The sequence below is a fragment of the Bos indicus x Bos taurus genome, chromosome 11, assembly GCF_003369695.1.
Source record: "Bos indicus x Bos taurus breed Angus x Brahman F1 hybrid chromosome 11, Bos_hybrid_MaternalHap_v2.0, whole genome shotgun sequence".
NCBI lineage: Eukaryota > Metazoa > Chordata > Mammalia > Artiodactyla > Bovidae > Bos > Bos indicus x Bos taurus.
In genome coordinates, this window is record NC_040086.1 from 24,145,598 (window position 1) to 24,160,741 (window position 15,144).

General features: G+C 42.6%; 1 long non-coding RNA gene across 1 annotated transcript in view; it reads right to left on the bottom strand.

The window, feature by feature from the left end:
• The window catches only part of LOC113901130, a 779,591-nt gene that overhangs the window by 605,284 nt on the left and 159,163 nt on the right, over positions 1 to 15,144 (bottom strand). The window contains exon 3 of the long non-coding RNA XR_003513318.1: positions 8,789 to 8,848. This is a non-coding gene — a long non-coding RNA (uncharacterized LOC113901130). The remainder of the gene's footprint in view (positions 1 to 8,788; positions 8,849 to 15,144) is intronic.

Genomic DNA, 15,144 nt, shown 5'->3' on the forward strand with positions numbered 1-15,144 from the left:
AAAATAACGTTTATTATTCCCCTCAATACTTGAATGCCTGCTCAGCCAAAGACACTGTACACTACAGAGAATATTTTTATTGGATTTTACAAACAATAAAAATCACCCATCTGGCCTCACTCACTTTTATCTTCGTTTAAAGCCCATTTTGTTAGAATATCAAAAAATTTGGTTTCCCTCCTACACAGGGAAATGTTAGTGCCTCCCAGTAACACTATGGTGCCCGGCACTTTCCATAGGCTTGGAAGTAACCAAAGTGGCCACTGCATTGACAGACAACTCTGGCTGCTAGAAAGTTCGTCTTTATCCCAGGCCTGACACCTCTCTGCACATTGTTCAGTCAAGTACTGATTGTGTGGCTGCTGTGTGCAAGTGCCACGGCCCTTAAGCCAAATACAAGTCCTACTCCTTTCCTGACTAAAGACAACCAGTTCAGTTCATGATTCCCCATAGACAATGATGTCCTGGTCCCTAATAATCTTGGTCCCCCTCTTCAGATCCACTTCCCTGGGGGTCCAGCTAAGACTCCTCGCTCCCAATGTAGGGGATTCCCCTGTTCGATTCCTGGTCAGGGAACTAGATCCCACATGCTACAACGAATTGTTCACATGCCACAACTAAAGATCCCCCATGCTGCAACTAAGACTCGGCTCAAATAAGTAGTTTTTAAAAATAAAAAAATTAACAGATGCACTTTAATTTATCAATAGACCCTCAAAATGAGGAATCCAAATTGCAGCCCCACTCCAGGTTTGATATGACCCACAAACAACCCAGCAGGACTGGAACATCACTGATCTACACTCGGTCAACCTTCAATACGGCCCACGATGGTCATCTCTTTTAGCAGGCAAGGCCTCCCACTTTAAGGCAAAGTAGCAACTCAGGAATTTTTCATGCAAATTCCCTCCCAGCAAGTTGACTCCCATCCTATATACTCAAGGTCATCTTTTGAACCTATCATATTTAATCTTGTTATCTTAAGTAGAGGCCAGGAAGTCAAGGCTTTAATCTTAGTCCCGTAAACCACGGTTCAACTACTTCAGTTCAATTCAGTCACTCTGACTGTTTGCGATCCCATGGATTGCAGCATGCCAGGCTTCCCTATCTATTCAGCTACTTCTTCCTCCCCTAACTTTTCTCAGCAGCTGTAAGTCCTCTTCAATGCTCACTGAATAAATTGTTATCTTCATCTAAATCAGGGGTAGGCAAATATATAACCCATGGGCCACATCTGTCCCACCACTTGTTACAATAAAGTTTTATTGGAACACAGCCATGTTCATTTCTTTACCCATGTGTGTGGCTACTTTCCCACTACAACACCTAAGTTAAATAGGTACAACAGAGACCATATGGTCTCAAAAATATTTACTATCTGGCCCTGAAAAAGTTTACTTATCCCCACACCAAGGCCTTGAAATATACAGAATAGAATTAAGTCAAAGACAGGATGTTATGGGCCTACAGTTTATCACAAATGATTAATCAACACATTTAGGAAGAATGATTCACAGTTTTGAAATCATGCAAAAATGTGTTCATCCCTAGGGTCTGTGTATAGTTAAAGATATACTCTGCTCTAGGCAATGCTCGATCCTAATAATCCTGTTAAAGTAAGAATAGAATTAATCAATTAATGGAGTGTTGATGAATTAATTCAATAATTGTTTTACTATGATACAGACAGACTAAGGGAAAAATGGGAAAAAGAACAGCCAAATTTTGAAGCAATGACAGGAGGCTGAGGAGAATACCAAGAAGAGAATATCAATTCTAAGAAGCAGCCACAAGCCCAGAACCAAGAGGGACCTCCATAGAAATGTACGGATTTGTACTGATGGTGGTGAGAGCTTCCCATTCAGTCTGGCCTGTGTTGTTGGAGTCTGGTTGTGCTCCAGAGGCATATGATTTTGAAAACTACCATGGTCCCTGCCTGAAATCGCTGTCAAAAGTGGCCCCTCACTGTTGCCCCCATAGACAAGTGATTACTTACGAAGCCCAACACCGTATTGGAATCCCACACCTTGCATAGCTGCAAATTCTCACAGCCTTAAATCCAGGCAACACAAAACCATTTGTCACTTTTTCTTTTTTTTTTAATGTATCGAGACCTAAGTGTGAATCTTTTTTTTAATTGAAGTATCATTGATTTACAATGTTATGTTACTCTCTACTATGCTACAAGGTGAATCATTCATACATATACATTTATTTAAACTCCATGCCCTTTTCTCACTTCCAACTAACAGTTCCCACAGCAGTTTCCTAAAACCAGAGCAGTCTATGCAAGGTAGGTGCCACTGCTCAAAGAAGAAATAATAAAATATCTGCATTTGAAAATATATATACACTAACTAGAACCCAATTGGTAACAAATGTTAGGCCTGATACACTGAGCCTGAAAACCATCTGAGAATGGTCTTTCACCAGGGAGGGAGAGAATATTGCCAAGGTTAAGCTCATGGTCTTTAGGATCTGGCAAATGTGGAATGGAATCTGACCTGTTATTTGAGCCCTTGCAAGAGATATGCATTTGATCCCTGGGTCAAGAAAATCCCCTGGAGTAGAGAATAGCAACCCACTCCAGCATTCTTGCCTGGAAAATTCCATGGACAGAGGAGGCTGGTGGGCTGCAGTACATGGGGCCACAAGGAGTTGAACACGATCGATCAACTAAGCACACACACACAGATAGCACAAGCCTCAATTTCATCTGCAAAATGGAGCTTATAGTTATGCTTCCTCATAGGGTCACTATAAGAATAAATGACATAATGCATAGAGAGTACATAGTACCTGATACCTAGTAAGCATTCAGCAAAGGTCATTATTATTGCTACCAATACTTTGGTCACCTGATGCGAAGAAACGACTCATTGGAAAAGACCCTGATGCTGGGAAAGATTGAAGCCAGAAGGAGAAGGGGATGACAGAGGATGAGCTGGTTGGATGGCATCAGTGACTCAATGGACATGAGTTTGAGCAAACTCTGGGAGTTAGTGATGGGCAGGGAAGCCTGGTATGCTGCAGTCCACGAAGTCACAAAGAGTCAGACATGACTGAGTAACTGAACTGAACTGAACCATTATCCCTATGTTCATGTTAACAAGTACATAAAAGGAAATGCTTGACTTTCCAACGACTTCTAAGACAACGTAACTCTCTTTGAACAACAGCACTGAAATTGCATGCCCTACTTAAATGAGAACACAAGGGCATACAAGGGTTTACATTTTTCCCAAGGCAAGAAAATAAGCAATGATGCAGATGTGGAAAGAATGTTTTCAGCCCACTGCCTACCTGTTATACTCTCATAAAAGAAGTCATTATGTCATTAAACAAGTAATTACCTTTGTTTTATTACTTTTCCAAATAAAAATCACCCATGTTGAACTTAAGAGCCAGGAGCCCAGTATCCCCAAGTCTTCCAGCCATACAACATTACCCTTACCTGTAATATTTGTATTAAGATACAAGTACAAGTGCTTTAAAAAGGGAGAGATACCAAAACACTGTAGCTCCAAAAAGGCAGAAGTTCACTCGACTCTTACGGTAACAATCCAGACATAACTCAGTGGCTTGGGTGACTCTGCTCCACAAGAACATCAGGGACCCAGGCTCCTACTTTGCTGTTCTCCCATCCTCTGTGGCCCCTGGACCAGCACTATCAGCATCACCCAAGAGCTTGTTAGAAATGTAAATCCTCATGTCCCCACCTCAACCCTACTGAATCAGAACTCCAGAAAGGGAGGTCCTGCAATCATAGGCTACGACAAGACTCTTAGACACTGTCCTTATCTTGTGGTCAAATGGACTTACTGCTACTTCCATGTTCTAGGTCATGGAAGGAGGAAAAGAGGAAATGAGAGATAAGTCATTTTCCATCAAGGGAGTAGATGGAAATTACATGTTTGCACATTCTGTTTGTCTTCCACTGGCAAGAAGCCTGGTCAACAGGACTCATCCAGCTGCAAAACAAATGCAGTCTTGAGTAGGGTAGTCATGTGCCGTGATGACACTAAGGGAGTTCCAGGTTAAAAGCAAGAACAGATGTTGGGGGACAATTGAAAGTTTCTGCCATGCTACTAGAAGAAATGGCTACACCCTCCTCGTCCCCACACAGTGGGAAACCAAACATTCCCAATATCTCTCCAAGAGGTTTCATTATTTCCTCTAGGTTTGAATGTTTCCATCCCCCTGAATAATTATCTCAGTTGAGTCAGACCTCTTAAGGCCGTTCTTTTCTTTCCTCCCTAGTTTCTTTCCTTCATTTCCCCAAAACCCTTATACAAGAGCAGTTACATGGAACAGGCATTGTGGGGGACGCCGCTGCAAAGTGGATAACTTCAAATCAGACACCCTCGTTCCAGGGACTTCCTTGGTGGTCCAAGGAAGACTCTGCACTCCTGCATGCAGGTTCGATCCCTGGTTGGGGAATTAGATCCCATATGCCGCAACTAAGAGCTCTCAGGCCACAACTAAAGATCCCAAGTGCTGCAACGAAGATCAAAGATCCTGCATGCTACAACCATGACCTCGTGCAAGCAAATAAGAATGTGTTTAAAAGAGAAAACACACCCTCGTTCCAAAGTCCCCCTTGACCATTCCTCCAAGAACCTCTCCCTGGTCAACTTCCTCGCTTTTCTCTATCCTGAGCACCTCATCTCCTCCTTTCTCAGCTGCCTGTGGGAGTCTAACATGGTTCCAGCTTCTGAAAAAAAAAAAGGAGTTTCCATCTCTCTTGGTTTCTGATTCAGCCAGTGAGTACAGGAAAGCAGAGGGAAGCATGCCCTCATATCTAAGGAAGATAACAGTAAATTTTCCTAAAGGCCAATCCCACTCTGGCAGAAATTCTGTTATCAGGTTTGAAACAATACATTGTTTTCCTCCACCCAAAAATACATCAGGGGGCCACCAGGCATGGCAGTTCACCTCTGAAACACATTAAGCATTTTCCCAGCGGTCATGCTGGTGGATTACTATGTAAATTTAAGTCAATCAAATCAAATGGACTTAAGAGAAGGGACTTGCAATAACTAGCATTTGTTTCACATGTTTACTTTTCATTTTTTTTAACTTAAAATTGATAAATTTTACTCTGAAATGGCATAGATCTATTGAAGCCCTGTTTGTAGACCAGTATTTCTTCCCATACTATCAATGGGCTATTTCACTTAATTTACCAAAAACATAAAAATGTATAGTTAATCAAAATCTTTAAATAAAAGAAGTAAAGAGTTAAAAAGTTGAAACAGTACAAGAAAGCAGTATCTCCTTCCCTACTCTGTTTCTCCCCAAAGATTATTTGGTAACAACGGCATGTGCTTCCTTTCAGGGGAAAAAAATAATGTGCCTATTGCAATGATTATGCCTAAGCATTTATTGGAAGTTTACTTTATGCTGTACACTGTACCAAGCATTTCACAAGTACGCATTTAACTCTCATGACAACCCTAGGATGGGCCCAGATTTTATAGGTGAGGAAACTGCGGCATGGGGCGCTATGTGGGCAACTCACCCATGGTCACATATCAAGTAGTGGAGGGGAGAATCAGCCCAGGTAGGCAGACTCCTGAGTCCAGGCGCTATAGCACCTCGCTCAGTGGGACTTGGACCCCACGTGGCCCACACATTTCTCTAAGTAAAGCCAGCAAAATATTCATTCCTCAAATCCCAACACAGCCACTCAAGGAATGTTCTCTCTCAGACCAATGAGCACATTTCTAATTTATTCCCCATCCAAGAATTACAAATTTTTTGGCCACACCTCATGGTTTGTGGGATTTTAGTTCTCCACCAGAAATTAAACCCCATACCCTGGCAGTGAGTCCTAACCACTGGGATGCCAGCGAATTCCCCAAAAGAAGATTTTTTGTTTGTTTGTTTGTTTAAGAAAATTACAAAACAGAGAGACGACTGTAGAAAAGGAGAACAGACCCAAGGAGCAGCCAAATGCTGGCTTTCTTTTCCTTTCCCCGTGTCCTCTCTGCTAAGGAAATACTGATGGGAGCACCTTTAGGATTACAGATGGCAACCAGACGGACCGGAAGGAGGTTCCTCCAACCGGAAATGAAAGTAGGGGGCGGGGCATCTCCCAGGGCTGTTCCATCTGAGAAGAGGTTCCTCCACAGAGAGTGGCCCTGACTCCAGAGTCTCAGAAAGAGGGTTTAGATTGAACAGTGCCAAAGAAAATTGCACTAGACAGAGTTAAACAGGCAAGGGAGATTTTATTCAAGACTCTTGCTGCAAGAGGGGAGAGAGGCTGAACATAAAGGCAAGCAGGAGAGTTGCTACGTGCTGGGATGAGCTGGTGGGAAAGTACTAGAGGAAGTTAGCAGGGAGGTTGGTCAATGTAATCAGGCCATCCATCTGTGTTTGCTAATTGGTGCCTATGGACGTTATGATTCCTATCTGCCCACACAGACTGGGAGACAATCATGGCCAAGTTTCCTGATGATTCATTTCAAAGGGGTGACTCCCAGGTCCTTGAGAAAGACATTCCTGGGTTAGAACCCTGGCGAGAGGCTGGGAGAAGATTTACCTCTCAAAGGGGCAGAGAAAGAATTTACGATTGAAGGTTTTTTAAAGTAAGCACTCTAAGAAAAGCAGGTCAGAGGTCTGGAGTCATAGGGAAGAAGCCCTGGTGCGGGACTGACAAGTTTAGCCGAGCTGAGCGGACCTTGCAGAACATCTGGCTCCTTCCAAGGGCCAGGGTCCTCTGCACACTTCACACTCGAAGCCCTGAAGCCCTGAAGCCCACCACTTTGTCCCCAGTGCAGCAATTCAAAACTGATCTTCCCTTTCATTGTAAAAGTAGCCCCTGTTTTTGGGAAATTATTTGGTTCCCCGTCAACTTCGGCTTTGTTCCTTCTCCTTTGGCATCGAAACTGTTAAGATTTTGAAAATCATTTCATTGAAAGACAGAATGGAAAAGCAAAGCTTTCTTAATCGGATCTCAGCACTGCACCAACTTAGCTGACTTTGCATTTTGAAAAAGCTGCCCAGTTTCCTGAGGAGGCAAGATAGCAACCATTGAAGCACTGCTGTAGCAAGCAGGCTTTCTTCTGTTAATGCTGGGCAGCTTGGGCCTAAATGGCTTAGGTACAGTTCTACTTAGACAAGACTCTCCAATGAGGGACCACTGGCAAGGAAGATGCTGAAAAATACCATCAATAGCAATTAATACAGAAATAAGAGGAAATTCTATTTAATTAAAATTAGTAGTAGCATAGCTCACAGCCTTGACTGTAGCCTGTGCCTGTCTCTAACTCAGGAAAAGAAACAGAAGCTCGTCAAGGGAGGCCAGCAAACTTATTTCCCATCCCTCCTACTGGGCTATAAAGGAATTCTCCTATAGTTCTTCTTGTGTCATCAAAACACCTATCTCCTCTTCACTGAACACTCAACCTTTACATCCGAACAGGAGAATTGTTGAAAACCCAAAGCCGGCAGCTGCTTCCCCCACCCCTGTCACCTCCTGGAACTAGAGGAAACCTGCAAACTGGCAGCAGCCCCTCCTGTTCACCCACAGCAAGCTCCTTCCAGAATTCACAGTGATGGAGTTGCTTTGCAGAGTGGTTGAAAGATTTGCTCTGAAGCCTATTTCTTCCTCCTTTCTCCTCAATTGCAGAACAGATCCTTCTGTATCTCAGAAGCACCATCCAGGAATCCTACAATCAGGGACCCAGGGAATCCCTGAGGTGGTCCCTTTGGGGAGCTCCAGGACCCCGCCCCAGGAACCTTGCTAGATTCTTTGGTCAATTTAGGCAGGAAATGAACCAAGGAGAGAGACCTTTCCCAGTTTAGGGACAGAGGCAGAACAAGGGGCCTCAGCAACACCAATTCTGATCTCCAAAGTGGGTTCCACAGCCCCTCTGTCCTCTTGAGGAGAACCATGTGGTGGCCGTAAGTGAGACTCATATTCCCAGGGGAAAGAGCTGTCACTTAGCGAGCAGCTCAGAACCAGACAGAGACAGGGAGCGGGTGGACCCATCTGATGGGGCTCAGTCGACCTGGGAGTGAAACAAACCCAAAACCCTGCAAAGTTGCCCTCAAGACCTGTGCTGCCTGATCTGCTGCTGCTGCTAAGTTGCTTCAGTCGAGTCCGACTCTTTCCTCTAAAGCCCACTTCATTTTTCAGGACTTTCTTAACTGAAACAGATACATTGTTATTCTAGGCTTTGTTTTTTAATGTTTTTAAGGTTGTGTTGTTTTTACAAAACAAGGTTCAACTAATGTCCCTGTGTGCCTGATGCTTTGTGATCAAGTCTCAGAGACTGTTGTGAGTTTCAAATAAGATCTGCGGTCTTATTTATTTATTTGGTGTTTATTTATTTGGCTATGCTGGATCTTAGTTGCAGCAGGTGAGATCTTTGATCACTGAGGCCTGCAGGATCTTTAGCTGTGGCATGTGGGACCTAGTTCCCTAATCAGAGATCGAACCCAGGACCCCTGCATTGGGAGCACAGAGTCTTGGTCACTGGACCACCAGGAAAGTCCTTGAGATCTTATTTTTAAATGACTATTTTCAAACTTATCTGAAAAGATTTTCTAAAATGGCCAAATGAACTATCAGGAATTTTTATGCAAAACCAAGAGTGAAATACTTTAAAAGGAGGTAAGAATCCCTGCCTGCCCATGGTATCCCAAGGGACAAAGCCTAAAGCCCCCACATCCCTGCATTAGCAGGAAGCCCAGCTCATCTCCTCATCATTGCCTTTACTGATCCACAATTCACACATTAAAATAATAATCAACATAAAACCATGCAACGGAAAGTACTTACCCGGAAACCTGGGGGCAAGGAAAATGGCTTCAATTCACATTCGATCTGGCTCTGAGCTTTCTGGAAAACAAGGCAAAAAGGAAAGCATCATGGGCTATGTGGGTTATTTACCTTCTTACTAGTATCAGCTCTAACAGAGTCCAAATTCATCTTTCTGGTTTTAAAGATAAAGAAACTTGGGCACAGAGAACATTAGGAGTTTTGCACATTACAGACCTGAGCTGAATCTGAACTTGAACCCCAGTCAACTGAGCCTTTCTGAACTCCTGTGCCATTCTGCACCCTTGGTGTTTCCCTCCAGCCCTCAAATACAGTTTTTCCCCAACCCTGGATAGAAGAGTGACCAGGGAAGGCTTTGACCACAGCAGGACTCCTGTGGCTAGGTCATCAGGTCATTAAGCTGTACATGCATGCTGCAGCCCACGAGGTCACAAAGAGTCGGACACGACTGAGCAACTGAACTGATGATTATACACGTACCCATGTATTCACATCCTTCAAAGGATGGGGAAAACTGTGCTCTTCACTATTGAGTTGTGTGAACATGGCAAAGAGTAATAGGGAAGGAAACTAATACTCACATCCAGGCCAGCTGAGCTAGGAGCATTTGTATGTATTCATCATTTTTAGTCCACCTGAACAGCTTGCAAGATGAGGGCCTAAGTGAGTGCTAAATAGCTTGGCCAAGGTTGGTTAACTATTAAGGGTTGCAAGATCAAAATATAAAACCTAAGAAATCTATGTGACTTTAAAGCATAGGCTCTCCCCACAAAACAATATTGGCTCCAAACCTACCCTGTGTCTTTCTTCATTTACAAAATCAGGATGTTGCATGAATGTTCATTAAGAAAAGACTGCACATATACCTATGTGTATACTACAAAAGAAGGACCTTAAAGAAATACCCCAAAGGGTTAACGATGAGTTTTCTCTGGGGCAGGGTATGAGCATACCTCCAGGAAGGAGCAGGGGAAGAGGGGCATATATCAATATAAAACTTAAATCTCTTACAGTTAAAATATATTTATATGCCACATAAATTAAATAAAATAGTGCAATTAAAATAAAATAAAAGGGATTGAATTAGATAATTCTTGAAGTCCTTCCTGGTTATGACCATTGTATATTTCTCCTTAAGAAGCTGCATGTTCAGCAGCCTCCCTGAAAACCTACTTCAACTGAAACTGCAGAATAGTTTTTACTAACAATGTGGAGCAATTGCGTCACCCAGTGGTCATACTAAAAATGACAAAGTACCTTTCCTATCCACATGAATTAGTCAGATATTGTGTTCAGTCTTCAGGAAAACAATAGTTCCTTTTGCATTTAACAATGATAAGCAATTAAGTTAATTTAACAAATGCAAAATTTTATCTGTGGTAAAATCTCTTTATTATTCCCTCAAACCAACCAACACTGTGTTCTCATTTATCCTCATGGTCACATTTTTCATTTTCAGCTTCATAGATTAACAGTGTCATAGCCAGAATGAACCTTAGGTACCCATGGAACCTGACCACATCATTTTACAAAGGAGGAAATCTGTCTCTAGCTTGTGGCCAGATGCAGGAGACACAGGTTCAATCCCATGGCCAGGAAGATTCCCTGGAGAAGGGAATGGCAACCCACTCCAGTATTCTTGCCTGGAGAATCCCATGGACAGAGGAGCCTAGTGGACTATAGTCCATAAAGTTACAAAGAGTCGGACACGACTGAGCACACCCTATACGAGGGATGCAAGGCTTCTAATCATACTCTCATTAGAACTGAAGTCCTCTATTACTAACCAATGTTGAATTCGTTGTCACATTGGGGGTCATTAATCTTTTGTATGGTGAGATGTCTACATCAGTCAGTAAAGTCTGTAAGTGCACAAATAAACTACATTATATCACAAAGGAACCAATTATATTGGAATACGTTTCCATCCACAGATCCTCAAGGCTCCATGAATACCAGGTAAGAACCCACGAAAAAAGGCCCAGGAAATGATTCACTTCCCAAAGACAGACTGTGATGAACCTGCTAACCATCGATAAGCACTCAATTGCCCTTTTCTCCAGTTCCCCTTTTTTGCAAGCAAGTTTTTATCAGCCCTATGCTGTCCCTCAATGCACAGAAGACATCGTCCTCGAGTAAGCCACTTCTTCCCTATTTTTTCATTCTCTGCTGTAAGACAGAATGTTCACAGAAGGCAGCAGAAGTTTTCCTTCCCTGTTTGGCTCCCCAAGCATGTGTTACTAGGGTCATCATGGTGGAATGCACGGAACAGCTGTGACATGAGATGGCACAGATTTTGAATCCCACTTCTCCCCCTGAGGCATAGGAACAAGGAACGGTATATCAATATTACAGGAATGGGATAAGTAAAGTGTCTGGCACTGAGCCTAGCGGATGGTTACTGCTCCATAGATGCTGATTTCCTTCCTCCATACAAGCAGTTGAAACAAGTAGTGTGCTGATTATTTCCCATTTACTCTTCAAATCTACTCTCTACCTTTCTCCATCCGCCTCTTTGCAGCAGGGGGTTGAGTATACACTGTATCAGTGCATTCCCTTGCCCTTTGGCTGCAATTAGATCCAGACATTAAGAAATACCATTTGGGTATTAGAAGGAAAGAAGAAAGGAAAATCAGATTTTAAAATCATCTAGCTACCTACCTACCTTTAAAATCCCTCCCTACCAAGTCAGCTGAGCTGGGTGCGCACAGCTAACAAAGGCAACCCTCTCCATAAAGTCACCCTCTCTGGGCGCCCACGACCACTGCCTCCCTTGCTCCTCAGGCCACACAAAGAATGGCTCCTAGGCTCCTAGCCCTGGCATCATGCCCCATCCCTTATTGGTTTCCCTTAACTCTGCCCACACCACTACAAGGAGTGCTTCTACTAAGGTCTTCTCGATTACCCCGTTTGCAAGGCATCTGTTTCCTACTGGAACCCTGAGTGACATAGACAACTGCTGACAAAATGAGGAAGGTAACTAGAGAGTCTGTACAGTGTGCGTCAAGTCATTCAAACACACAACACACACACACACACACACACACACACACTCTAGGTTGGCATATGCTGTATTGGATGTGCCCTGGATGACACACCCATCCTCTTCCTTGTCCTGTTAAGAATGGCTCTTTTCCTATTATACAGAGTGAAGTAAGTTAGAAAGACAAATATATTAATGCATATATATGGAATCTAGAAATACAGCAATGATTTGCAGGGCAATTTGCAGGGCAGCAAGGAGACAACAAAATAAAGAACAGACTTTTGGACACAGTGGGGGAAGTGAGAGGGTGGGATGATTCGAGAGAATAGCACTGAAACATGTGCATTACCATATGGAAAATAGATAGCCTGTGGGAGTTTGATGTATGATGCAGGGAACCCAAAGCCCAGGGTTCTGTGACAACCTAGATGGATAGGGTGGGTAGGGAAGGGGGGCTCAGGACGGGGGCAGGGTACATGTGTATACCTGTGGCCAATTCATGTTGATGTATGACAGAAGCCATCACAATATTGTAAAGTAATTATCCTCTAATTAAATTTTTAAAAAGAGTGGCCTTTTTATATTAGAAAAAAGAATGGTGATCATTTTAAGATGTATAGAAATATCAAAACACTATATTGTGCACCAAGAACTAATATAGTGTTGTAGGTAAGTTATTGAGAAGGCGATGGCACCCCACTCCAGTACTCTTGCCTGGAAAATCCCATGGACTGAGGAGCCTGGTGGGCTGCAGTCCCTGGGGTCGCTAAGAGACAGACATGACTGAGCGACTTCACTTTCACTTTTCACTTTCATGCATTGGAGAAGGAAATGGCAACCCACTCCAGTGTTCTTGCCTGGAGAATCCCAGGGACGGGGGAGCCTGGTGGGCTGCAGTCTATGGGGTCGCACAGAGTCGGACACGACTGAAGCGACTTAGCAGCAGCAGCAGCAGGTACATTATACTTTAAAACAAACAAACTCACAGAAAAAGAGAACAGATTTGTGGTTCTAGAGGTAGGGAGTAGGGGGAGGGAGAATAGAATGAAGGTGGTCAAAAGGTACAAACTTCCAGTTATAAGATAAATAAGTACTAGAGATGTAACATACAGCATGATAAATATAATTAACATTGCTTCACATTATATATGAAAATGGTTAAGTAAATTCTAAGAGTGCACCTCATAAAGAAAAGTAATTTTTTTTCTCTTGTAATTATATGAGATGAGGTACATTCACTAAATGTATTGTGATCACTTCATAATGTATGTAAATCAAATCATTATGCTGTACACTTTAAACTGATAAAGTGCTGTAAGTCAATTATATCTCAATAAAGCTGAATAATAAAACTGAAAGGGAAAAAATCATCAAAGAAGGAGGAGAAGTGAAGAAAAGGAATACAAGGAGAAGGAAGGAAGGGAGGGAAGGAGAGGAAGACTGAGGAAGAAGCAAACCAACCTACAGCTGGGGAACAAAACAAACGTTTTCTTCATGGTTACTTAATCACAGTAGGTAAAAACCTAGGTGGAAGATATAGAATTAGCAGCTAGATTTCTGCAATATATTTTGTTTTATACATTTGACTTCAAAACCATATAAATATTTTATACAATTATAAAACACATTAAAAATTAAAGCAAAGTTAAGATTCCAAAGCAAAATTAACCAAATGAATCTGAGTATGTACCAGGTTGAAGACATAACCACACAGAAAAGAAGTGTTTCAAAGAGCTTTAAAATGCAGTCACGTGACAGCTTATCCCTAACACCTTAGGACAGTGGTTCTCAACTGGTAGCAATTTTGACCCCAGAAGCCATTTGGCAATGTCTGGAGCATCTCTGATTATCACAAGGGGTGACAGTTGCTACCAACATCTAGTAAATAGAGGCCAGAAATGCTGCTAAGGGCTTCCCTGGTGGCTCAGTGATAAAGAAACCTCCTGCAATGCAGGAGACTCGGGTTTGAACCTTGGGTCAGGAAGATCCCCTGGAGGAGGGAATGGCAACCCATTCCAGTGTTCTTGCCTGGGAAAGCCCATGGACAGAGGAGTCTGGTGCACTGCAGTAAATGGGGAAGCAAAAGAGTCGGACACAACTTAGTAACTAAACAACAACAATAAAGCTGCTGTTGTTCAGCATAGTCCTTCCAATGAACATTCAGGGTTGATTTCCTTTAGGATTGACTAATTTGATCTCCTTGCTATGCTTGCCATAGTAATCAATACAGTATGGTATTGAGCAGGGAGAGACAAATTGGTACAATGGAGCAGAATAAGGAATACAGAAATAAGCACACACATAAAGCAAATCAATTTCAACAAACGAATTTTACCAAGCCAATTTAGAAGCTGAAGAGGATCTTCTTTTTAAAAATGTTGCTGGGACAAATAGACACTAGTAAGAAAAAGAAGACAAGTCATTGACTAGGAAAAACTATTTTCAGCATGCATATGTGATCAAATAACTACAAAAAAATCTTGTATTTAGCACATGTAAATAATTTCTACAAATCAACAATAAAAAGACAAAGACTCAAAAATGTGCAAAAAACAAGCAGCCATCTTTAAACACACACGTACAATACACAAAATGATACATCATATGGGCCATGACTTGATAATTGATGAATCTGGGTGATGGGTACATGCATATTGACTGCTCTCCTCCCCTACTTTTGTGGAGGTATGAAATTGTATATCATAAAAACTTGAAAAGAAAAAGAGTGAACATCTGTAACCAAGGAAATAATTCTGATTCTCAGGGAAAAGATATCGATTTCCCCAACCCCAACAATTAATACCAACCAATGGTATTGGTTGATTCATACTCAGGCTGTACATATTTTAAACGTATCAATCCTAGTTTCTATGCTGAACCATTAAATCTGAATCTCTAGGGATAGAACCCAAGCTCAGTGCTTTTTTAAACTTCCCTGGAGAGCCTAAAGTTCAACCATAGTCAAGAAGCGCAGATGAATACTATCTTAATTCCTGGTCACTTTTTATGTTCTCTTTGGATGTCATAACAGTTAGGGACTTGACAAGAAAGAATTTACCTGACATGGGAGTATTTGTAGAAACCTGGGCAGGATTAAGAGAAGAAATGCACCCAGCAGGAAACCATCGCATGAATTAATCCCTGGAACCGAAGGGATCAGAAGTAGAACAGTGTTTCCAGGGCACAGGGAGGGCCAGAGTGTGGGAAGGCACAGTCCTGGACTAGACCAGCTGCCAAGGCCCTGGGGAGCACAAATAAGGACCCCGACCTTCCTCGCCCTCCCTCCTTCCAGGATGGCAGGGAGAGACACAGAGCAGGACAGAGCTGGAAGAGCATTTGAAGAAGGTGGTGCTAGGCACGTGTGCCAGCT